Here is a 27340-nt window from a genome sequence, read left to right on the forward strand (position 1 = left end):
TCCTGACCCGAACGTTTAAATGACAATGAATGCTTATAATTTGTTTTTTAATTTGGATTTTGTAATTATAATATACACCATGGCTACACAGGATCAATTTATTAAAACGAGACAATTTGATGTGTCTTCAGAATGCTAACACAGTTGAGGTTAGCATGTTGGCTTGGGCCCCTTATCAGCAGTTTCTGACGTAGCCACGAAAATTATTTGGCCACCCTTGGCTTCCACATTCAAAATAAATGTAAAGAAAGGACACCAGGACAACCTAAACTTCTGGACAATCCTCAACTGCGCTATCTTCAAGTATTGGTCAAGCTGCTGTAGCTTCCGATTAGCCGCAGAGACGTCAAGTGTTGCTGGGTGAGCTCTTTGGTGCTCCGCTCAAGTATATCCCAAAATTGTTTTTTTTTCTTTCAGAACAAACTCATTTGAACTCATCTTTACAGTCCACCACAGCACTAACACACACACACACACACACGCGCACGCGCACGCACACGCACACGCACACACACGCACACACGCACACACACAGTACTGCCCTCAAAGAAGTTGCTCAACCAGTCGCAAGGGGGCAGTGTTGTAACAGGCAGTGTCACATACAGGATTTGCCCTGTTGAATTCTCGCCATCACCACTTGAAAGTCAGAAACGAATCATCTGCGATATAAAAATAAATTCCGGAGTTCTGATTTTTGACCACTGGCTTGTATTCGGAAGGATAAACACCCAAAGCCACAGTTTTCCCCTCACTGAAGTAAGGGCTGGCTAAAGTTTACGCAATAATTTTTATTGTAATTATAGTAAATTGTAAATAATTGGGAATTTCTCCATTATGAGACAAATAAAGTTTTTTTTCTTATCTTATAAAATATCTAATTAAAAACCATATTTCACTTTATGATGCACAATGTGGTTTGTTGCCGTTGATGGACCGTGACACCTTGACACACAGACGAGCACAATCAACTTCATCTACGGTAAAAAGAAAAAAGGAAAAGTAACCATATGCAAATAAAATCATTTTTTCATGCAGCGAAAAAAAAAACCCAGCCTCAACAAAGAAAATACTGTACTCACTTTTGATGAGCTCATACTAAGACTGCTAGCAGCATGGAAGGACACTGTTAGTTCAAAAAGAAACAAGAAAAGTGCAATAGGACAAACATATTGCATTTGTAAATGATAAAACATCAACAATTGTGGTGACTAACATTTATTTAACCCTTTCAGGGACAGTGGTTACTACAGTGGACATCTTATCATGTTGTCAGGTTACAGGGTGCATGAAAGGGCTAAAAGAATTACTTCTTCACCCCCCCCCCCCCTACATAAAACAGAGCAGCACCCAAAGCAACATAAAGCCTGTCCTCATGTATTTATTCTTTAATGATATCCATGCGCGGCTAAGTCCTCGTTAATAGTCCGCATCCCGCTGAGAAAACACCGTGGAGTCCCCTGCGTGTGTGTCAGTGCATTCTAAATGTAGATGCTAGTTACACACAGGCCCACCGGAGCGACTTTCAAAAGTAAGGTCGCACCTCAGTTGACGCAACGATCGTATCATGATAAAATTGTACCCTCAAACAAGCCGTCATCTACACAAAACGTGGCTTGATCGGGACATCGTAAAAAAGTTATGGCTTGGATGGCAGTATATGTTGTTCCAACACCTGCACGTACCTTTCAGGATGAAGGGGCGCCTTCACAGATGTACAAAATTACCGATGTCATGGGCGCACTTAGGTCTCCATATTGTCACAGACGCTGGCTTTTAAACTTTGTGCTAATAACAGTCTGGTTGGTCCCTTTCCTCCATCTGTGGCCCAGAGCGACTATTTTACGTACCTCATTAGGTGTTGCTGTTTTGGTGAGCAAAAGACTTCAAATGAACTGTTTAATTACCATCGAATGAAGTGAGATGCTTTCGCTTACGAAGAGCACATTGCTAGCCGTACGCTGAGCTGCACTGTGTTTGTTGAAGGACAAGGTACACGACGTGGCTACAGTGTATGGTAACTGCACTTCTTGTCTCTGACCGAATATGTTCTAATATTCAACCGATGGCATTACAGAATTGTTCCCTGCGTTTGATTATCATTGTAAGAATTTTGAATAAAAGTTGCTGGAAAAAAAAAGTGACATGATTTCCAAAGGGCTGAATCTGGACCGCGAGTCGTGACTTTGACACAAATGAAGGCTTCCGATTAGTCCAGCGCCATAACAAATGTGACTGTCATTCACATTTGAGGGGGGGGGGGTTGTAGAAACGGAGCAATCTCATCTATTTGAGCCACATTTATATTTCATGGGCCGAGGTGCTGTATGAGCTGACCCCTGTCCATCCCAACCCGCCACACCCCCTCCACTTCGGCGGCTGTTTTTATTGATCCCTCCCTTATTGCTGCCACTGTTTGCTCCCTCTCATTGCTGCCCACATCTCAGGTATGTTTGGACTGCGCGCGCACACACGCACACACACACACGCACGCGCACAGAAGCAAAGCTGGTCTGAAAATGTGAAGGAAAGGGAGCAGATGGTGGCATGAATAGTGCAGCAGGTCCCGTCCCTGAAACCTCCACTCGCCCCACTCACACACACTTTTCGCTTTCGCGTGCAGCACATTTACCCCGACAAACACCCTCATAACCGATGCGCTGGCACGGTGACGTCATTACGAGTTCAAGGTCAACGCCGGGACGAACTTCTGCAAGTCGGTGCGCACAAAAAGATTGGTCGCATACCCCCGACCCTCCACGCCCGCCCGCAGCCCCAGGTCAGATTTCATGCAACGCGTCGTTTCGTATTTGTGACGGGAATGAAATGGTACGTACGTTTGTTCTTCTCCCAATTTTCCCAGCGAATTCTCTGCACGTGCGCCGGGGGAGTCCACACGAGTGCCTTAATTATACATGGCAGCCCAGGGCAACACACGAGCATTAAAGTTGCATGGCTAGCTCAGGACGGACGGACCCATGTCAAAATGGCTTTGGTGACCGGGCCAGCCACCGCCTTCAGTGTCCCCAGCTAAAAATCAGGACACGGTTCCCCAGGATCTTTTTAGGGGCTGCCCTAACTTGTACCGACGTTCTGCTCTGCCTCTGTCGTGCCCACCTCGAAAATCATGCCCATTCGCATTTTCCATACACAACTGCATAAAATACACTTCAAAGTGCAACTTCTCACATCTTGAGCTGCAGGGAACAAAATGGAGGTGCTACGATGAATGACTAGCGACTTTATCAAAAATTATTTTTGAAAATCCGATAATCGTTTTGAGATCTTATTCAATTTTGAATTGTCCAAATCTTCAGAATTTGAGCCTCTCCCTTAATAATAGTAAATATCAATGAAAACCCAAACAGTCCCTCATGTCCAGTTTTGAGCAGCGGTCGCTTGTTGTTAACACCGAGCCAGAACTGTTTTAATACGAGCAGTCGAATGTTGTGGCGCTAGCTAGGATTTCATTGTCAACTTGTTATCAAAGCAAAAACTAGTTTCACAACTTACATCGGCTTCTTTTCATGCTTGTGTCACGCCATCGTCGTTAACATTACAAAGTGTCAGGTTTTTTTTTGTGTGTTTTTTTTTTATCACGGCGTAGTTGTAAAAGTGGTTGATGTATTTTTATGCTCGTATGAGAGTGAAGAAGGATGGTTTTGTGACGGCAGTATTTTATTTTCTATTTTCTGACATCACGTCAGCGAGGTCGAAGACAGGTCGCGCTTTTTTTTTCTCCCTGACATCTGTTCCAATTCCGAGACCGATTGGCTCACGGAATGATTGACGGCCGACTGGTAGGGTCAAAGCGACACGACAGACCTGATGCGCTCTGGTTTCCTTATTAGCGGACATAATACGATCTTTTGAAGGTGGCGGCCGGTAAGGTCACTTGAGGTCGATTCGTGTCAAGCAGCATGTCGTCCAGAACGCGTCAAACGATCGCACAGGATCAACCGCAGCGAGACCACCAGAGGGGGGCCCATTAGGGGCTCGGGAATGTCATGTTTCCGCTCGCTTTGTACCTCTCACTCGCATTTTAAACAATCTACCGTTGCGCTTTTGCTATTCCATTTACCTCCTACCTTGGCAACTGTTTTTTTTTCTTTTTTCCTCAAAGCAGGGAGACTGGAGCATAGCGTAGCGTAATAATGATGCGATTGGGAGCCGCGCTACCAGACTTGTCAACCAAAATCCAAAGTGTCGCTCCCTAGCCTATTTTTCAAAAAGCGTTTCATTTCCACAATGGAAGTAAATATCAATGGAAACAAACGGTAACTCTTGTGAATTCTCATTTGACACTTAAGTCAGTCTTTCGTAATCAGCGGTTGAATATGGGTTGGTTGTAGCAAAAACACTGGTTTTTGTCCTCCACCCCCCCCCCCCAAAAAAAGATTAGGATGCAAATATTTCTCAAACGATAAAACCACAAAAACAAGACGGACAAATGACCTCGATGGCAAGAAAATCACGCATTTACAACTACACAACTTGCCGAAGTGTGCCGTGTGTGACAACGACTCTCCACATGGCTCAAGATGTCACATTTTCCTTCCATTTTTTTCTCACAATCGCGACACACACAGTTTCTACTACCTATGACAACATCCATCCATCCATTTTCCGATCCGCTTTATCCTCACATGGGTAGCAGGGGGTGCCGGAGTCTCCTCCCAGCAGTCTTCGGGCAGTAGGCGGGGGACACCCTGAAGCGGTTGCCAGCCAATCGCAGGGCACACAGAGACCAACAACCATCCGTACTCCCACTCCCACCTAGGGACAATTTAGAGTGTTCCATCAACCTGCCATGCATGTTTTTGGAACGTGGGAGGAAACCGGAGTACCCGGAGAAAACCCACGCAAGCCCGGGGAGAACATGCAAACTCCACACAGCGAGCCAACCCCGTTGGAATCCATCTGACCAGCTCACCAATATCAAAGTCCATGAGCGTGGATGAGTGAATAAACCACACTTCAAATTAGACCTCAAACTTTGAGTGACAGTCAATGAGTTTTGCTTCTCAACGCAATCAAATATCAGTCGCAAAGTATTTCAAGGCAGCAGCTTGACGCCTGGAAATGATCGAAATCTTTCAAGCGCTTTCAAACCAAAAGTCCAGATCGCCCGTGCGTTTCACAGCAGAGGTCCTTCACCGATTTTCAGGCGTCCCATCCTGTTTAACACGCGCGCCAACTTTTGTGTCTGCTGGCCGTGCTCGGACCCAAAAATGAACCCTGAATCCAGCAGCAGGGATCTAACATTGACAACTCTGTCAAAAGCCAAGCGTCAATGAGCGACACTCCGACTGAAAAGGAATCAAAAGGAAACGTCCCCTTGGCGGGATTCCCGCAGCAACGTGATGCCTGCTTATCAAGCAGATGTCTTCTCCATAACAGAAGGCCGCCCAGTGTGAGGCGGCGTGACAAAATTACATCGCGAGCGGTAATTAAAACGACTTTCTCAGCCGTCTCGTGTCACTCTACGGGGGGGCGCCGAAACTGACGTCAGTCGCCGTGACGGCCGGCACAGACGGGATAAAGTTCGACATCAAACGTGGGCAAGCTACCCTTGCGGGAAGCGGCGGTCCGGTCTGTCACGGAATCAGACAAAAGGAAGCCTTGTGCTTTGGGAACACGCATGGACACCAGGATGGACATCGGCGGGGAGCATTTGGGATTTTGGCGTTCCAAAAGTTTGTCAGAAAACTCGACCCCCCCATCCCCTCCGCTCCCCTATGTGCTCCACGACAACAGATGTCGCCTCGAGCCGGTCTTTCTCCTGATTCCACTGAACGTGGCTTCTCGTTTCTCAGAGAAAAGCCAGGGGAAAAAAAAGTTAGCACGCATCCTCACGACGGAGGGATTACACGTCTTAGTCGAAAGATCCCATTTAAAACCCACAAAAACATCAGTAATAGAGGCAGCGAGTGGTTTAAGCACTCACTCCACTTCGAATGCCTCATCGTATGGCTCAATCCAAATTAATTTTAATGACATTTTTTGAGTAGACTATACATTTACTTCCCTGCCAGAGAGGTGACACTCGATGTTCTCTAGAGCAAGTTTGTGCCAAGTAAACATAAGGAATGTTTAGTTGAAAACCTATACAGTGTTGCCTTGAGATACTGTGTGAGTCAAATTCGTTTTGTGACCAAGCTCATAACGCAAATCATCTTTTCCGATTGAAATGTATACAAATGCCATGACTCAGTTTCAGCCTTCTCCCAAAAACCAACAGAAATGATTGTCATGTGTATCAGAATTGGTCAAATTCGTCCTTCAAAATATAATCCTGTCTGAGATCATCAGTACAGCACTAATATTAGTCAGGTCAAGAGCATACGACTGCGAGTACTGTCATATTGTCGAGCTACTTGTTGCGGCTGAACCTTTTGTGTTCAATGCTCTGTGCAAAGGGTTAATGCATCCCAAAATAGATGCTAATTAGCTTCGTCATTAAGCTAGCAAAGACTTTCTATTACCAAACCGCTGCTTATCATAAAGTGTGCTGAGTTAAGTTTACCGCCACCATACAGTTCTCATATCCGAAGCCTGTGTTAGCAAGGCAAATAAGTCGAATAAATGCCCCCCCCCCCAAAAAAAAGTAAATTGGGTCACCCATATCTCACAGCACGACTGTACTTACTTAGTGGAACTATCATGAAGTATTTCTGTGATTTAAGAGTTAAATGCATGGATCTAACAAACATTTATCTCTCGACACTAAGGAAAGCGCCTTTTCCTTTCTCTATGAGAAGAAAAAAAAAGTGAAGTTAGCACGTGTTTTAGCTATGGAGAGATTACCCGTCTTAGTTGGAAAATCCCATTTAAAACCTGCAAAAACATCAATAATGGAGTCAGCAAAGGGGTTAATCACATGAGTATTTAACATTCTGCCGACAGAAGGACGCTTGATGATGGTGTGTGCTTTATTAGCGGTGTAATTGAACCTCTTGGTGTGCTGTCCGAGAAAAAGCGGGGACTGGGGGGAGAGTAAGATTAATTCCCGGTAATCGTAGTTCGCCAGGATTCTGCAGACAAAACGTTTCGCATATTTAACAGGCCATAATCAATATGTTGTCTTGATTAATTCAACAAGGTTGACCCCTGCCGTCTCGAGTTTCGCGGCGGTGACGTTGTCTTTGCTTGCCGATGGTACGACGCTGGACAGAATCTTGGCTTAGCTTTGAGTTTTTCAAAGAGACACCAAGTATCGCAGTTTCTGATATATATATATATATATTTAAATTTTGAATCAAATTTCAAAATATGCGCAAATGCTCATGAGCTTTGAACAACTGAGTCAATACCAAGTTGATACAGGGACAGTATTGCAGATATCGACCTACCATCATCAAAAGTGAAATTTTAAAAATGATTTATCAGAATTTTATGCATCATCATCATACAAATTCTGAATACATTTTCATGACTGTTAACTGTGATTTTTTTTATTTTTTATTATGAATGAGCTATAATCTAGGATAAAATGTTTCCAAAACTAACTATATACTCCCTCAAAATATCGGTCTATACATGACAGAAACTGAAAATGTTGATATCATTGCACTGCCATCGATCAATATCAAGACCAAAACTGATATCGGAGATCGATCAACACCACCCATTTTTAGTCGAGAAGCAAAAAGACAAAGTGGATGACACGACGTCCTTTGGAGTGAACTCTGCGCCGTATATGACTCATTGTTCCAATCTGTTTGTGCCCGACGGAAAGCCACCAAGCGAGAATACCTTTGCTGTCTCACTTTGAACATCTGTGTTTGCCCACTGTCAACATGCTGCCAGTTGTCCCTGTTTCCACAATGCCAGCATAAAAAAACAACAACCCCCCCCCTAGAAAAAACAAACCCGACAACATACACATGCGCACACACACAAACACTGGAAATTGTGCTGGTGATTCGCTCATGTTTGATTGGACTTAATCTTTCCCAGCATTCAAACAAATGCTTCAATCTTGCTTACTTGTCGGGTACTCTTATGTTTCGATTTTTTTTCCTCCCCTATGTGAAGGCATCTAATGCTTTTTTTTTTTTTTTGCGGCCCATACCATGAGAGGAGGATGCTTATCTCGCTCAACACCGCTTCAACCCCCCTGAGGGAAGCGAGAGATGGCGTCATTATCCGCCATCAAATCCCCATCCCTCCGACGGCACCATCCCCGCACGGCTCCATGGAGTATTGAACGCCTCTGACGAGAACTCAAGTCCCACGTTGTCCATGGTGATACTCTCAGAATGATGATCACTGTTCAACAGCAAATTTTAATCAGAGATGGCTTGATGCGTCCTTCTCAAGGTATTTTGGACGCTTGTTTAAAAGAAGAAAAAAAGAAAGCCTTTTTTTTTTTTTTTCTCGCTCATCAGGTTTTTGAGACGTTTTCATTTTTTTTTCGTTTTTTAAGTTTGATCTATACAAGATTGCGCAATGCGGAATTTATCATGTGTATAGCTATGGCGTTTCAGGAAAAAAAATCCACCTCTGTGTGAACCTAACTCCCACCCACACCCTCAAAAAAAATAAAATCTAGACAAGTTTTGTTTCATCTCTGGTTTTAAAAAAAGTAGTAAAAATGTGTTGGGCAGTCTCATCAAACTTTGATGCAATGCTCCGCCCACGTAAATTCAGATGGCCCGTCGCATCGTCCATCGGTCTAGGAAACCTGATTGGGGCTCATTTGGGTCAATGGGTTTGTCTAAGTCCTTCCGTGCCCTCGAAATAGCCCCCCAAAATGGCTCATTAACGCTAAAATGGCCAACCACATGTCAAATTTCAGGCATCCAACTGCTTTTGACACAACAGGGCAGGAGTGGTACATTAGAACAGTAGCGTTTAAATATGAGCCCAGTGATGCAATGACGTCCACTGGAGTTGTAGAAAAACACTCATCATGATGTAATTCTGCAATGTTAGAACAGAACATGAAATAACAGCCTGTGTCATAGTAGTATAATCAATTAGATTAAGTGAAGGGTGGCAAAAGGGAGTCATATAGCCTCTAGATTAGAATCATGTAACCATGAGAATTGTATCGCACATCAGATCCGGTGTCAATACGGTACAGTGGAGTTGTATGGAACATTGAAATACGATGTCGATGTTGTAAATGAGAGGTTTAAAGACACTTATGTAGATTTAACACATTAGAGTTGTATTGATCATTGAATAGGTTCAGATTATCCATTACAGTTACGGTGTATAGAACATGTAAATGTAAATGATATAAGGTATGAGTCCAGACCCGGCCTTTTAATATAAGCACATATGACGACGACAAGGCCAACGGTCCCTTTTAAAAAGCTCCAAACTTTTAAAAGTGATGATGGAGGAGTCGGAAGCTAAAATTAGCCGACAGCCTCCTACATATTTCATCTGTGCTCATCATGTAAAAGATGGCGAGCGAGAGAAAGAGATCGAGAGAGTCAGGGAAAAAGAGAGCGGTCAGCAGTCCGGTGGCAAGGCGACTTCTCGCTCCTCCGTGTTTCCGACACGCTCGCTCCAATGTGGATGTACCTTGGCGCTTCGCACTGCTGATGGAATTGTCTTTCCCTCCGAACTTTGGTTCTTCTTTTGATGAGGAGTTAGCCTTAAAATTAACCTTAAAAAATGGTGATATAATCGCCCTGCGAAATGCTTTTTAAAATCCAGTCCCTCAAGCCAGCAACAATTAGTAACATGAAATTTGGTAGGAATGCCTACACACCCCCGATAACGGGAAGTCTGACATTTTCGTTTTAAAGTGAGCATTCATCAAGGGTTATTTTGCACCAAATTTACCAATAAATCGATTAGACTCTCTTTTTCACCAGATTATTTCTTTTCCATTCCTTCGTAATCAGCAGAGGAACGTGGGCTGGTCGCAGCAAAAACACCAACTTCTGACCAAAAAGAAAGAAAACTGGAAATCAAGAAAACAACTTTTTGTGGTGAATAAAAAAACATGTCAAATAGAGCAGTGACTTTGATGCTAAGATATTATTTTTTTTTGCTTTTGTGACACCTCAAGCTGCAAAACAACAAAACACATAAGAGACAGCTCTTTTGCGAGTGAAAAACTATTTTTTTACAGACATGCCGTGAGTGACAGTGACTCATCGTATGGCGTGGAGTTGAACATCTGTGGCTCTTTTAAATTGCATTCACCAATCACCAACCTTATCACTCAATTTTTGCTCACGATCGTGACACACACTTTCTATTCCCCACAGGGGCACGCACTCTGGTTATATATATATACTGAGTGCGAGGTGCCTCAACCTTTCCGACTTGCATGGTGGCATTTCTCTCCATCACGATGGGCTGAGATTGACGGAGGAATCTTTATCTTCTACTTAAAAGCTGTGCTGCTCTGAAATCCAAAGCAGTGCATTGACAAAGATCTGTTCATCATTACACTTCCGTAGAACCTGGAATTTCACAGACAAGGTGGGCGACAGGCTCTTGCAGGCCCACTTGTTGAAAAACGTACTTGATGAAGAGATAGAGAGAGTGGATGGCAGTGAATGAATTAAGGGGAGGGGAAGCCTGGCTGCGAAGTTTGATGACTTGCCATAAAAGACAAAAAAGTTAAACCCTGATGCGGATGAACAAACTTGGAAGCGGCTCAGTATGATGGACGTCAATCTTGGGACGCAGGGCAGTTCGCAGAGTCTTTCTCCTGGCGTCCGCTCTCCAATTGGGCTCAAGCAAAAGCAATTAGCGCTCTGCAATGTATTGCTCGATGGCTGCAAATCGGTCGAAAACCATCCGGTATTTTAGCCTCGACGCCTCCTCCGACTAAACAAAATTACTTTTCCCCGCCGACATTCTTTTCTGTTGCTGCAAATATTGATCACGCTCACAAGGAAATGATGTCTCGAGGGGCCTCCGTGCAAGTAGGTGGGCCGGGACATTAATCAGGAAATCAATTGCGCTGTGGATTGGAGGGGCTGCGTTTGGAAAAAGGACGACGGTGGAAGGGAGGGGACGTAGGAAGGGAGGCTGCTTCTTTTCCAGTGACACAGCAACGCTTGGTGACAGGTGAAGAGCTTTGTGAGGTAGCATCTCTGCTTTGGCGCAGCACAAATGTCCTATTAGCGCCGCCGTTTATTTAGTGCTCGTTGTTTTGAGCAGCTATTCGCAAGTAACGCAATTGACACTTTTGGCAGCATTGCAAAACAACTTCACCTCTCCTACTTCCATTTTCCATCCCTCTTTTTTTCTTAGTTTCGGGTCATATTTGACATGTTCGCAAAGTTCTCCGGGTCACGTCAATAAATTTCTCCACACACGTAGAACCACATAGAACACCAATCAGCCCCCCCCCCTCCAAAAACACCTCACCATTTACTGTGGCCGCTGCCTCAAATATCATCAGACATTTCAACAGCAACACCACCCCGAAAAACATAAGAGAGACATATTTTCAGCAACAAGCAAGTTTTCCCGAGTTCCAAGCACCGACAAAGACGTTTTTTGGCGGCAGAGTCCACGCAAAAAAGAAAAAAACAGCGGAATGGGAGCCAATCTGTTCCGCGGCATCATTATCTCCCTCGGCGAGCAGCTGGGAAATCGTCAAAAAGGAGACTCTGGCTGCCGATGCAAATGAGACTTTGAAACGGGCGTTTTTACGTACGGAGGTGTTTGCGACTGCCAATCAGCGGTTTTGAGTCGAGCGGGTTGTGATCATTTGCGGTCGCGCGCGGAAAAACGATGGCGGGCCATTTGCCCAACATGACGCTCATTAGTTTTTAACAACTGCTCAGCGGGCGAGCAAGTGGACTGTGAAGGAGTTGCGACCGTCAAATGTACACTGACACTTCTCGTCAGCACATTTTGAGGGTGGACGTTTTTTGGTTTTTTTTTTTTTAAACACTGTTCAATTGGAACTAGACTTGCGTCTGTATGCAAATATTTACTCTGGAGACAGATACGATTTTTTTTTTTTTTAATCGAAACACCATTCAACATTCGGTCTTAACTGATTTAATCGTTACTGCTTCAACTGATTTTAGCATCTTTGGCTAATATTTCCAGATTTTTTTTTCCCATATCATTTATCATCTGATATGAAAAATCTCATCTCTTGTGCATTGTCGAACGTACAAAGCATCCCTGAAGTTGACTCCTGTGTGGGAGGGAGATGGGATGACGGATCCCTGATGTGTGTGCGTGTGTGTGTGTGTGTGTGTGTTTCCAGTAGTGACATATTTGGAGCGCCTGAGATGAATGATTGTTCCAACTTTTTGGATTTCTTTCAGCAGCGCTTTCACTTTTTTTGCAAATAAATTCGATAAATTTAAATTGCTGAGGCACTTTGACATCACGAGAAGATGAGAGGCTCGTTATCCAACACACTTTAAAAAAAATATGTAAACAACTATTTTTGTGACTGCGACGCGGCTCAATGTTAGTCAAAGAGCAGATCTGGAAGTTAGGCCACTTGAAAATGTAAGCTTGGGAGGTTGTTTTCAGTGCTTCTCAAATGTTTCTGCTCACGTTCACGTTCCTGAGTGAAAATTGAATTTTCCCATCATTCACCCTCGTCTCGATGGCCAATCCTTAAAATGGCCGTCCAACTTCTGATGCCATTCTATCTCCGCATTACGAGGCACTATCAAGAAAAACTGCCATCAAATGTTGCCAATCCATCTTGGGCAACAAGATGCGATTGGAGCTCATTTGGGTGAATTCACTGATTGGAGTTTAGTGACGTATGTTTGAGCCTGAATCCAAAGAAACGCCTGCTTCAAATCAATGGCCGACTTCCTCTTCCATTAAAGCCATGGATGCTTGGTACTTTTTCGTGTATTCGGTTATAATAGATAGGTTTACCCAATTTCATATCATTGAGTAAAATTGGTGTCCAGGGCTGATTTTGTTTTTTTCGTAACTTTCCAGGGTGCGCTAATTTATGGCGTTCGGAACCACACACATCCGGCCGGTAAATCTTTCACAGGGTACACACACTGGTAAATCTTTTGGGGGGCATGTTGAGGCCGACAAATACAATTCTTCGAGGTCCTTCATTGGGTTTTGCGCAACTAGTGATGCGTTTGGCTCAATCCCAGTGTTTCTAAATTCCAGCAATATGTGACGGCGGCGTGTCTTCAGTTTGAAACACAATCTGTTTCAATCGGCAAGATAAAACATGCTTTGCAGTGTAAATATGCGTTTCTTACCCCCCATCTGCCTACCCATAAAACTAACATCCGCAGTGTGCCGCCGCTGTGTGTTTGTCATTAACAAGCAACGACCACCGTGGGGGAATCGCTCCACCTAACGCGGCTCTCTTTAAATTTAAACACGCCATTACCATTCAATGGAAGCGGTGAAATAGGATGAAAATGCGACTGGCCTGCCGGAGAATACTAACCAGAGCGACGGCAGATGTATGCGCACGTACCTCGATGAATAGTAAGCAATGGATTTACTCGCAACGTCCCTGGCATTTTAATCCAGTGTCGAGATTAAAGGCCTAATCCACCCTCATTGTCAATCATTTGACACGTCCACTATGCCGCGTTAGCTTTATTGAGGCTTTTGATCAGCTTAATAGGGAAAAATATTCGGATAATTAATGAGCTTGTCTGATCTACATCGGAATTTACACTAAATCACATTTTTTCTTTTTTTTTTTTTTTTAAAACAAAAATTAAATGGGAATCTCGGTGACATAGAGCATCAAAGTGAAGCGTTTTGGCTCTGTGAGGTGGAATTGCTCGTACCCCAGGGCAAAGTGTCGACATCTCTCATCGAGATGTTCCTTCAAACGGCATGCAGCTCGTCGGAGATCGAGCAGAATTTTCAAACAGGCATCTAAATCTGTTCCACATGTATACGAGACTGTTGTAATCACGGGGTTAGCTTCTCTTCCCGACGGTAATATCGCGATACAGCAATCATCGCAAAAGGATTCACCGATATTCCACTTTCATATGTCGATCCATCCGTCCATCCATTCACAGAGACGAACAACCATTCACGCTCACACTCCCACCTAGGGACAATTTTAGAGTCCTCAATTAGCCTGCCATCCATGTTTTTGGAAAGTGGGAGGAAACCGGAGTACCCGGAGAAAACGCAGGCCCGGGGAGAACATGCAAACTCCACACAGGGAGGCCGGAGCAGGAATTCAACCCGGTACCTCTGCACTGTGAAGTCGACGCGCTAACCACTGGACCACCAGGTCGTATGTAGATGAGATGTGGGGTTTTTTTTGGTTTGTTTTTGTGTCTTTTGTTTTTTTTTTCCCCCATCGGTGTGCACGCCATCAGTCGGGACCTCAAAGTTTTCAAGAGGATTAGCGGCAGACTCTGTCAAACAAGGAGGAAGAGGCAGAAATCACTTTGGCTAATCCGGCACTCTGATGTGGGCCACACAGAATGTCCCTTTCATCAGCCATAATTGGACATCGAGCCGACCGCTATTGTGCCGCACTAGTTCGGTTCGCCCGCAGCCTTTTGACTTTCAAAGTGCTCCCCGACCTTCAATTTATTGGGATTTTCACCCGGGGGCGTTTTGTAGCTCTTGATGGAAATCAATCAGCATACAGAGGATGTGGAAAAGTCTACACACCCCTGGACAAATGCCACATTTTTGTGTTGTGAACAAAATGAGATCAACTAAATCACTTCAAAATGTGACTTAGAAGTTGACCACCACAATATTCTCAAAAGGCAAAGTGGGAATAAACAACAGAAATGATGTAGTTGCACAAGTGTGCACACCCTCTCATAAATGGGGATGTGGCTGTGTTCAGAAAAACTAAGTGTATATTTTTACTGCTTGTCTAATTCCCTGAAAGTCTTTTCTATTTTAGGAATTTAAGGGAGACATTTGCAAGCAGCATGCCCACATCCCAAGCCGAGTCGGGGCTTGCATTTGTGAGGTGGGCCAAGGTGTCAGCATGGATGCATTTGGGCTTCTTCTTCTTGTCATCTTGTGTGTCCGGTGGCAATAGCATTAAGTTGGCTAGCCATCCTCACACTGGGTTTTCACCTGAGGCACTTTCTCCCCTTCCAACCCCCCCACGCACAACAAAAACGACAACATGCCTTTCTGTCGCCATGTCTGTCATTCACTCTCTTTGTCTGCCTCACCTCCTTTCTTCCCCTCGTTCAGTGAATCCTCAAGTCGACGGAGGACCACTTCCTTTGACACACACACACACACGCACGCACACACACACATAAACACAGGAGCCTGTCTGTCTGACTGCCTGCGACACCACTGACAGGATGAGGCCAAGTTTGCCCCCAAAAGTTTGCGTACGTGAGAGCGAGTCAAAAGCTAATTTGGCTTTCGGCGCACGACTCTCTTGCGCGGTCATGCACACAGCCAAGAAGCTAAAAAAAATGAGCAGCAAGAAAATGTAAGTGTAGACCTCCGCCAAGGATGAGCAATAATATTACTCTTAAATATTCTCTGTTCACCACTTGCATGCTTCGCCAACACCCACTTGCGTACTTGCTTGGAATTGAACAATCTGGTCAGTTCAAATAGGAGTCCCCAAAAACCAAAGGTGCACGCAAGCTGCACGGGTAAAAGTTTAGCGTGTTAGAATAAAAGTTCTGTACTACTGGTAAGAATTACAATGATTCACCTGTTGAAATGAAACCATTTCAAACATTTGAACAGGTTAAAATAAGTATGGGAAAGAAAATGCGTGAACTAAAAAAAATATATATATAATAATAATAATAAATAAATAAAAAGAGGCAAGTAAAAATCGGAATATTAATAAATTAAAAAAGATAAAAATCGGTATATTACTACTTTTTAAAAAATCGGAATATTATTAAATAAAAAAAAGATGCACAGATAACAATAAAACGAGTAAAAATACCAAAGGCTGTACAGGTTCCAAAAAATTAATAAAATAAAAATAAACACAAGAGTTGTCTTTTTCCTGCCTTTGGTAAAACTTAAATTATAAATTGTGTTTAAGGTTTGAGAAGTCAAAATTGCTCACCAAAACAACAGGAAATGGAGACATACAGTAGCAATTATCTGACTGTATGGATTGGCCTTCCAGTCCTGAATAGCCTGAAATACTGTTTTCGAAGGAAACACAGTATTGATATTCACAGCTGTGACTTTCGCTAGCCAGAGGCTGGGCTGCACGGTGTTTTTTTATTTTATTTTTTCTTCTTCCCCCCAAGAGGAGCGTGATACTTGTGTGTTTAACTCACAAATAATCATTATGTGGACAAGGATATGTTCAATTCCAGACAATGTTGAATTCATTTACGCCCACTTCCAACATTAACAACCATTACTCGAGTCATGTCCCCCCCCCCCCCCAACAGTTGATGGACGAGCATATTTTGCATTTAATATGTCACATGTACAATCCAAACAAGTAGGAGATCCTCATGTTAAAACATTATTGTGTCGTCACATGATGATCAGGTATAATGAAATGAGAGAAAAACAAAAACAAAACTAACAGAAAACGCTTGCTTGACTTTGCCATTTCCTTCAAGGGTATTCTCTGCATCCTTAACTCTTTGTCTCTGCAGACATGACTGGCGTATACACACACACACACACACAGCAACGACGACACCTTGCTTGGGCAAATGAGAAATGACAAAGGCATAAATCATTCAGGCTCCGGTGCGACACACAGTCAGTCGGGCACCACGCTCCAACGATGAAGACTTCCGCCAAAAGACTCACGTCACCGCTGACTTGATAAAATATTGTCCATGATGTTCAACCAACCACTGCATCGCCATCATTGTAAGATGGATGTCAAAGGCGTAAAGTACATTTGGACCCATTTGTTGCCAAAGCATCGCCACTGTCAAATTGGTAAAAAATGGTCAGAAGGGATGTGAGGTGTGCATTATGATATACGGCAAATGATTTTTGAGATTGTTCAGAGCGCAAGCTTTATTCGACAGGATGCAGTAGTGATGGTAATACAAAAGTCTACTCTGGAGCCAGCACTCCATCCCTTCACACGCCAGCAGTTCAGAGGCTGCAGGGTCAGCTGGAGGAATCCCACCGAGCCCCCACCCCCCTCTACCCCCCAAATCACATCAGAGAGGCGGGAATTCCTCAGTGACCAACAAGCCGTAACCCGCCGGCATCCCCCTCCCTCAGTGGCGCGGAGGAAACGGAGGCTTCGCCTCCCGGTGGGTCTATTGAGGGCTTCAAAATAGAGTCCACCTGCCACCGCTTTCATCATGTGTCACCCCCTTGCTTGCATAGTGCGCAAAACAAAGAAGCGGCACACCATATAAATAAGGAGTATTTAGATCTTGCAGGGAGAGGGAAATCATGAAAATGAAAGGCAAGGAAAGAGCAGATGTGTGTGTGTGTGTGTGTGTGTGTGTGTGCGGGCGCGGTGTCGATACCGACCTGAGTAAAAGGGCAAGAGAACAAAAACAGGCACCTACCAAACAAAACTGCACATGGACTTGAAAGCACGGCAGCAGTCAATCCAAGTCCATGTTTCACAAACAGGCTCCAATGACAATTAGGAAGTAGAAACCTACCAAAATAACGAAAAATGAGTCCATTCCAACTCCGGCTGTCAGTTTTACCAAGAGAACAAAACCCAAAAGGAAGCACAATCCTATCAAAATAAAACGATGGAGGAGCTAAAATTCACAAGAGTAGTCATCGAAGTCAAAGTTTTTTGTTGTTGTTGTTGTTGTTGGTCACGAAAAGCTAGTCAAATCCGGGCTGAGGGTCTGATCAATGGAACAAAAACAGGAAGTAGAGACCTACCAAATTAAAATCACCGCTGGTCTTAAATGCAAGAAAGTACTCAGAGATGACTCAAATTAGAGTCCTTTGTCCACAAAAAGCAAAACTTACAATTGATGAGACTTGGAACTTTTGGTAACCAGCCACATGCTTCATTCACCAAAGCTATTATAAAGAGATCACACTAATTGAGCTCCTCTTACATGAACATGCATTCTTTGCATTTTACTCGAAAGTTAGCATGACAGCAAAAGCTTCGGCTGCCACATTAATTCAATTTATTCTGCACAAGCTGCCTAATTAAGGCATCTAATTAGAGGCTATCATTGAGGCTATTATTAATATTAGATAGCTCCCTGGCGCCCAATACTAAAAGTTACCTCAGAAGATGTTGTGCGTTGAAGAAAAAAAAAAAAAAGGTTACCGATTTCCATAATTATTTCGGGAGAAAGTTAAAATAAAAATATGCAAACAGGCGACACCGTCTGGGCTTCTGCGGACGATTTGAGCAAATAACCTGCCTGAGAAGTTGGCATGGCGGCGTGATTTTTCTCCTCACAAGGCAACGGCCGTCACTTTGTTTGAATAAACCGAGTGCCCAAAACCTTGAATAATTGAGTAGCGAGTCAAGGTCAAAATCAGGCGGTTACATAATTTATCAAATGACAAATTAAGCAAGGGCTCGCAAAGCGACATGCTGTTACTTTGTTGAAATAAAATAATCCCTTCCAGCTTTGGATAATCAAATAATCAACCAACCGATGCTATTCGCTAACCTGTCCGTGGTATCTGCCATGAGGTGTTGGCGTTAAGCTAGTGGACATTCAAGCAAGTTGTGTGTTTGTTTTGAATGCGCAATGGCTAATTGTCTTTGTTTCGGGTTGAGCTTGACATTACACTTCAACCGGGAGTGGAAATGAACAGATTGTTGCCACTTTCTGCAGAATTGTCCACCCTCTGCCAAAGCGCCGCATGTGGTGAAGTGAGTGGGCTCGTAGCCCAAATTGTAATTGTAATTTCGGTACCGGTGAACGGTGAAACATGCTGGCCATCAGCCGTAAATGCTTCCATGCTAACGTCGGAAAAGTTGTGAAAAGTAGGCCGCAAACATTTTTTATCTTATTTCGTTTTGGGCCTCGTTTGGAATGTCTGGAGGTTTCCGAAATGTTTGTCAACAGCTTGTCACAGCCTACCGACAGTACTTTTTCACCCAAAAATCGGAGATGTTCTTTATGTTCTCCAGCATCCCGACACGTGCCCGTCACTTGATTCAGACTCGTAAACAGCAGCCTCAAACGAAGAGCTTCCTGTGTTGTTGTTGTTTTGTTTGTTTGTTTCTTTTTTCTTCCCCCTCCATTCCGGCTCCTTGAAGTCACCTTTGTCATTCCGAAGAATCTGCAATGCAGGGCGCCTCTCCTCGGTGGAGGTGTTTGTTGGGCGCCGGTGGAGGAGGCTGCATTATTTATGACCAGGCAGGCCGAGCTGCAAGTGATCGGCACCGGAAAGTCGAGAGCGAGAGCCGTCGTAACCGCAGTGGAGCAATCAGAGCGCGGCCTCGCCACGCCGCTTTTCATTTCGTGTCATTAGATGTTGCCTGGTTCCCCGCGGGCGGTCCGAGCGCTTTCTCCCTAAATGCTGATGGGGGAATTGGCAAGGAATCGTGATAAATATCACGCGCGATGAACAGGGACAGCTTCATCTCCGGCCTATCGGCACCGTGTTTTCCTTAAAAAGGTAAAAATCCGGGGCATAAATTGACGCCCGTCCCCCAGTGTACAAACGCGTACGCGTGACATGCAATGTACGGCCGTGCATTACCATTCCAGAAGGTGTTGTTTGTGCGGGATTTCGATTAATCCCGCAATCCAAGAGTGACTGACGGGTTTGAGTGTGCTGTCGACGCTACTGGAAATGAATAAGGCATGACGATGAAGTGTTTAGGGTTTAAGGAGACACATAGATATGTTCACTCATGTGCATGCGCCCCGTTATGTAGACGTGTCATATAATTATCTTTCCTCTTTTTATTCATGAAAACGGCACAACAGAAATCAACAAAATGACTCCAAATGAGCCACAAAGTCAAAGCCCCGGTACGCTCATTCACGCTGGAGCGTGCGCACTTGAAGCAAAGTCATATAGGATCAGAATGAAGGCGACGGCTACGAGTTGTTGATGATAAAAGTCACTTTGCACAATCGAAAACTAACAGAAGGACCCACAGTCATATCCTGAGGTATGTTCACACACGCATCAGCATGTGTACCTCAAATGGAGACGCATCATACAAGCAGGGAAAATTTGAAAAAAATAAAGGATGTATACATATATATATATATATAACTTGCACAATAGCAATAAACAGAATTATACAGTGGAACAACTAAAAAATGTGCGCATGTAAAGTCACAACACGGCCGTGTCCTAAAATTCAAGCGATCTTTCGATTAATTCCAATCGTGATTATGATTGCGTCCAGATTGCAAAACAGAAATCAACAAATACACAACATGAGCGGTCGGAATGTTGACACACCTTGCCTTGCACAATAGAAAAAGCAACAGAATGACATCGCGGACCACAAAGTCAAGACTGGCTCATTCAGGTCTAAGCACAGTGATGCTATGTAATCAATGCAATCTTTACCATTGATAGTTAGAAATGGCGCATGCCACTTTGCACAATAGAAATAAAGAGAATGACGAGAAATAGGCATAAAAAGGCACGCTCCTTCAGGCGCCATCATGTCTACCAGCAACGGCGATGCCTAATTAACACAATATTGCGTTCTGACACTTGAGAATAGCAAGCGCCACCTTATACAAATGAAATTATTGCCTCGCACAATGAAAGCGTGAGTACATGCAGCAAAAAAAAAAGTGAACCTTTCATGTAAACCAGGGGTCCCTAATCTTTTTTTGCCCCACGGACCGGTTTATGTCAGACAATATTTTCAGGGACCGGCATTCTATTATTATGAAGTATTTTTGTACCTCTGTTGATTAATTGAGAGTTTCATGAGACATTGATGCAATGGAGAATTAGAAACGCCTCTTCGGGCTTTGAACGTAGGCTCGGGGATGGACATGAATGTGAAGGTGGGGAAAGTAATCGTCCCTGTTTTTTTGTGTGTCTCATTGAATGAGATCACGATGTGGGCTTCGCTTCGGACAAATAAGTTTGATCCTTTCATTCCCGCAATTGACTTCAAATCCACCAAAATGGATTTCAGTGTTCCTCTGGAGGCTCTCCCGGCACTGGCCTCATTTTTCTGATCAAAAGAGTCTGTTTGTGTGTGTGTGTGTGTGTGTGTGTGTGTGTGTGTGTGTGTGTGTGTGTGTGTGCGCGCGTGTGTGTTTTCCTGTTTTTTGGGATTAAATGGCTATCTTTGATGAGTCACTTAGCGAAATTACAAGATAAACATCCCTCCCTCGCCCCCAGCTGCCGCGTCTTTTTATCTCCTTTCACCTGCATGTGAATCATCTACTGATCAACTTGATGTCCACAGCGTGTCTTTGGTGAAGATCAGCTTGATGTCCACAGCGTGTCTTTGGTGAAACAGCAGTTGGTCCTATTGCAACTTTTAGCTGCCGTCCATTTTAGCAATCGTGAGCATATCTATTTTTCTTTAATGTTAGTCAGCGTCGGTTGTAATATGTGAGTTGGATTAGTTAGAGGTTATGTTTCGCTACCGCTAATGTTAGCCACAGTTAGGTAATGTTAGCTAAAGCTTGCCTATATCCATTTTAGTGATGTTCAATTTGATGAATTGCTACTGCTCACGTTAGCCGCAATTCACCTTCGGGTAGCACAAACTTTACCAAAGTCTATTTTAGCTACAAGTAACATCAACGACACAGTTGCTGTCATTTGTTGTCGTTAGCTTGTGTTCGCAACCACCTAATGTTAGCCGCGGCTTAGCTTAGCCACAACAGCTGTGCATGCATTAAGTGTTTCCCCCGCCTTTGCTGATGTGTGAAAGTCGAGAGCGAAAAATAAACACGTCGCCTCAAAATAATCTACAAACAGGAGAGTTGCCTCAGTGCGAGAGCACCTTGAGGGTAAGGTGCGGACCAATCAGAGTACGGTACTTGGAATTCATGGCGGCTGGCACTCGGCTCACCCTTTGGGAGTCGGTTGAACAGTTCAGCGGTGAAGCAGAGCAAAGGAGCGCCGTGAATATGCACCCTTGACTGTAAAGGTGGTTCGAGGCGGAAGCCCCTCAAGCCGGGCGGCGACAGGCTCCTGCAACTGGCCGCCTGATACGTGACAGCGTATCTACCTTTGACTTTGGTGTGTGTCTGTGGGTCACTCGGTCGGTTTGGGTTTGGAAATAGGGGCCTTCAGGCCTGCGGTTTGGCTTTGAAGGCCATTTTTTGGGGTCTCGAAAATGAAGTCGTGACGTCTTCCTTTCTCATCCAATTTTCATGAGGTTTGTCAACGCCAACGCGTGTGATATCAACATATAACATTAAAAAAAAAATGCTTGATTTTCCATTTCCACACACGTGAAATGCAATGAAGATTTTGACACTTCTGCCTTGGCAATAGGCATACACACACACAACAAAAAAAATCCTAGTCTGTCAAATTGCTATGCATATGATACTTTGGTTTTTGAGCATTGATACCAGCGAATCGAAGTAGCGCATGATATATGAGGACAAAGGACAATCAGCTTTTCGAGGGTGATTTTTGGGGGTCAGTATAAAATTCGAGTGCAGGTTACTCTTGAGCCTAGTGACCATTACTGGATTAGAGAAAAGAGAACTTGGAATGTGCTGGTGGTTTACAGGCAATCAAGTGTTGCGGTGGATGTAGGCTACTACGAAGCTGTCACGACGGAGCAAAGCTCAGCGGAGTGAAAGGATGGAAAGAGAGGTGGAATGGGGGGTGGGTGGGGGGCTGGGGCAAGGCTAAGTGTTATGCGGAGGCAGCGTTGACCTAGCAGCTCACGAATTGGCTCCAGATGGGAAGTGGCAAGCGGGAGAAGCGTAAGGGAAATGGTATTGACAAGCTTGGCCCGGGCAAGCCTTGAGCAATGCCATTAGCCCGTGTTTGCAGTCACCGGGGAAGCATCTGAGATTTCACTTCACCTCCAGGACGTGTTGAAGGCAGGCAGCATGATCAAGTGCCAAAAAAGACAAAAGAACAAAAAGAACAAGGACCGCTATGCATGACAGTAGAAACCCCTCCATGTTCGAGACCCAAACACCAAAGATCAGTCAAAATTTGCTAAATAAAAATAATCTCTTTGAGCACACCCGTGGCATGTTTTTATAACATTAACGTTTTGTTTTTTTTAAATTCACAGTGTTTGTACTTGTACTGATTTACACGATACTGGCTCAACATGTTCAACCTTATTTTAATGGATACGGATTCTACTTTTAGTTAAACTAAATACTTTGCACTTACTTTAATACTGCAATACATAATGCTTTAACTTATATTGTTTTTTTTTGCGGGGGGGCACTATCAGTATGTTGTGTGTGTAGTGGCTAAATCACTGTGTTAAGAGTTTACTAGTTAAAATATTACTAGTTGTTATTGGAGCATAATTTCCTTGAATGTTTAGGGAAAGACTGCAAGCTCTTTCCTCTCGGTATATAATTAACGAACATGAAACACAAGGCAGACATTCTCACCTCGCTCTCTTTGTGTTGAGTCTTTGTCTGTCACCTCCGGCAGTAACGCGTTGGCTTGTTAGCATGTACGCACGTGTGGTGCTCGCCGTGTAGGACTCCTTAAGTCGTCGGAGTCGAGGGACTTGTTACAAAAACCTCAGTCTGCTTCTCTTGGCGAGGAAAGGAAGAGGAGCACAAACACGAGGGGTGTGCGCATCTCCATCATTGGTGCTGATGACTCATAATAATATGACAGCTTGACGGTGCGTTCAAGGGCTGCACCTGATGTAATAGTAGATGAATCGCTATACTAGGTTCCTCGCGCGAAATGATTCGCTGCGATTACAAGGCGATATGGCACAATGCACTCCAATTACGAGACTATTTGTTCGCGTCACCACGACTGCGAATGTCTGACATGTCGGAGTTTCTGTTGGTCTTGCCGCAGATTGTCACATGCCCTAACGTCGCCCGCCGATTAGTTCTCGGGTATTCGCTGACCAATAGGAACACGGTGCCCGCCTACTTATGACAAAGATCGGACGTGGCGGACACGATCACAATAAGGTGTAAAGTAACATTTCAACACACGTTTGCGAACTGCAAAGCTAGTCGCTGATGAGCAAATGTGGCGTCAATAAACATATTGTAAACTTTAAGTCGTTATTGGTGAACAGAGAATGGGAGGTGGATGCCATCGGGAATGACATGAATCTGTTCCGCACTTGGAGTTGTATTCTTTGTATGAAAGGTACTTTTGAAATGTAGTTCGATTTGATTTCATTTCATATGAACTCCAAATACGATCTGCCGCAATACAATTGACTTCGCCACCGCTACGAGATACGATTCTGATCTGGTATGATTCACTTCAACGTGAAGCAATGCAATTCACATTGATGATCACGCGCTACGGCATATGACTCAGTCCAATTACAATGCGATATGTGATTCACTCAAACGTGCAATGTGCACGACAAAACAATGAAGTTCACCCTAATTACGATTTATGATTCCATCCAATTGCGGTGCTTCACAATCCACTCGCTATGATGCATACGAAGAGATTGAATCTAATTACGCGACACAATGCGATTACCTCTCATTACGATGCAATACATTATTCACTCCAATTATGATACATCACAATTCACTCCGATTATCGTGTGATATAATATGAGTATGACCCCCCCCCCCCCGCCAAATATCCTTAATCCCAATTATTCCTTCCTCAACAAATAAACAAAACATACAGTCGCAGTCAGTCGCCTTGCATATGAATCTTAATCTGATTGTGAGCGCGGACACGACGCTCGATTGCACGTGCAGCCTTGCCTCGTCTGAGCGGCTGATGGATTTCGCAGACGCAGCCCCCCATCTCCCTCTTTGGGCATGGATAAACGAATTAGTGAGGCCTGAGTAGCTTCGGGTTTTTCTCTTGGAGCCCTACGAAGCACATTTACCCCGAGCCGTTAAAAGCCTTAATACCTGCCGGACCCTCGCCATAGAGCGGCTGCCACCGGGAGCCCACGGAAGTGAGCGGAGTGGTGGATGGCGGCAAAATCGATTCATTGATTGAGTGGACAATCAGCATGAGGATTGAGTTGCATGGCTGGGACAAAAATAAAGCGTGCGTTATGTTTTTAAATGAGTATAAAGAAGAAGAAAAAAAAAAGACGATGACAGATGTTTGGCGTTTCACTTTGCCCGCCGTGCCGGTGCACTTCTCTACTTTATTTACTCTGTTTATCGTTTGGAACGTGTCGTGTCAGTGTGTTGTGTTGATTCACGGCCCGTCTCCCAAAATGATACTTTAGAAAGCTCCACCTGTCAGCTACCCCAAGTGACATAAGTCCTTATAACAGTTTACACCGCATGCTCCATTTTCCCATCTCGTGGCGCAGACGCAGAACGGGGGGTGGGGGGGAAGGGAGGTAACATCCGAGATGTGTCAACGCTTTATACTGGGTGTGCAGGATTAAGGTATTCGGTTTCACATTTCAACCAGCACCATATTGTGCCTTTGAAGAAGGCGACAGAGCCAGGATAAGGCCAGTGTAAAGGCTTTATGCTGAGTTTGCAGAACTAAGGCATAAAGTGGAGATCCCAAATTTTTCCACCAGAATTTCATTTGAAGATAATCACAGCGCTAGGAGGACACATCTGTACATGATAAATGCACGGAAGCGTGACTCAGTGTTGAAATGTAACACCTTGAAAATAGACGCCGAATGGTGGAACGAAGTAGTTCTGCCATTATTCCGTCGTCGATGATCGCGTTGACGACGGTATGATGGTGACGGAGTTGGGATGATGCCGCTGTCAATTATGAATGCCCAAATTGTGGGACAAGGGTCTGAACTTTCACACCTGACGCTCACTTTTCCCTCCCTTTTGTGATAAGAGCAGAGACGGAATACTGGTACCAAGTATTTCCAACCTTTGACGACAGTAACGCAGACAGGACGATGCCGATCGAAGGTGTTCAATTCAGGGGTGTCAAATCCAGGTCCGCAAAATAAAAACCTTGCCGCAGTTTGGCTTTAGCCACGGGTGCCTATGCCACATTGTGGCAGGGTTTTTACTTTCGGAGCCGGATTTGACACCTCTGGTTAAAAGCGAAACACCTGACACTCGCTTCTCTTGCTCGGTTGTGTTGAAAACAGACACAGAATGCGGGCTGCCAAGTTTGCTGTGAAATGACCAACGGAGCTGGAAGAACTCCGATAAGGCGGCGGCAAACATTTTGGCTGTCGGGTTGCTTATCTGACACGAGTATGGCCACGCACGAATGCTAAAGTTGTTTTATCAGGATCCAGATAAGAATACGGCAGCTCAGATAGGAAGAAAAACAACGAGCAAAACATACTGCAGATCACCACCAAGCCAACGGTACATTTTGCACACATTGGTGTACATAAATTTGTGACCTTCAAATACAATTAATTGTCTCCCGGAACGTGAAAGTTCAAACGAAGTATCAAGAATGTGACGATTTGTCCTCACGAACCAAACGAACGTTGTCGTCCGGTGGCAACAACACAAAGGGGGAGTTGTGAGAGGATGTTAAACCGCGCTCTTGGATTCGTTCATCGGCGTGTAGAAACTCACCCCAAAAGAAATAAACAAAACAACAGCGCAAAAAGATAGACTGAAATCCAAGAAATCATTCTTTGTTCATAAACAGCTGGCGCTGGCTAAGAGTCGTGTCAAGGGAACATAAACAGGAAGTTGAAATCTACCAAAATAAAATCTGTAACAGCAAACAGATGAATAAATCCAATTACAGCACAATAACCATCACAAAAGTGGATTAAAGTTGGCTTTATCCGACCAAAATAAATCAACAGATGAGCTCCAACGCGCAACATCAATCACCGAAGAGCCAAACTAAAGTCATTTGTTGACAACAACAAAAAACGCTGGTGGAAATGATCACAAAACAGTCAAGGTAAGATTTTGTGTTTTGCTGACGGAGGGATGATGTCATGTCATGTCATGGGATCTTTTCATGTCTGTAATCCCCCCCCCTTAAGAAATGACTAAAGAGAAAGCGCGAGCCGGTCACGGCGGATATAGAAGACAAAACGTAATGCTCGCAACAGGATTTGCAGCCGACTCACTGTCATCTCTTCACCTTGCCTTTGGACACTGGAAATGCAGGTAACCGCTACGAGACGCCAATGAAGGAAATGAATGTCGGAGGACTACGGGTTCATGGATCATTGCAATTTCCTGATGGCATCTACTATATGGTGCGGACAGACAGACATTCAATTTGTGGGATTGATTGATATTTGAACAGAACAGGAGTCTTTCTCTGAATGTTGAATCAGTTTTGACTAACTTTTTTCTGAACTTTATTTGCCTTTTCCGTTACTGGTGTCGTACATTTGAAATAATCTGTGCTGTGATTGCTTTTATTTTTTTGGTAGGTTTCTATTTCCTGTTTTATGTTAACGTGTCTGATGTGACTCAGGGGTCGGATGGAC

At 44.1% G+C, this 27340-nt stretch overlaps 1 protein-coding gene across 2 annotated transcripts in view; it reads right to left on the reverse strand.

The window, feature by feature from the left end:
- Window positions 1-27340, reverse strand: part of LOC147195275 (collagen alpha-1(XI) chain-like) — a 164993-nt gene that overhangs the window by 74960 nt on the left and 62693 nt on the right. The window contains exon 1 of one of the 2 annotated variants that reach the window (XM_086129705.1): window positions 23370-23515. The exons of the other annotated variant lie outside the window; for it this stretch is intronic. The gene's annotated coding sequence lies outside the window, so the exon portion shown is untranslated. Of the gene's footprint in view, window positions 1-23369; window positions 23516-27340 lie in introns of those variants that run through there. 2 annotated transcript variants of the gene reach the window in all.

This window comes from Hippocampus guttulatus, chromosome 14, assembly GCF_054856545.1.
Source record: "Hippocampus guttulatus isolate MCC_2025c chromosome 14, RoL_Hgut_1.0, whole genome shotgun sequence".
Taxonomy (NCBI): Eukaryota; Metazoa; Chordata; class Actinopteri; order Syngnathiformes; family Syngnathidae; genus Hippocampus; species Hippocampus guttulatus.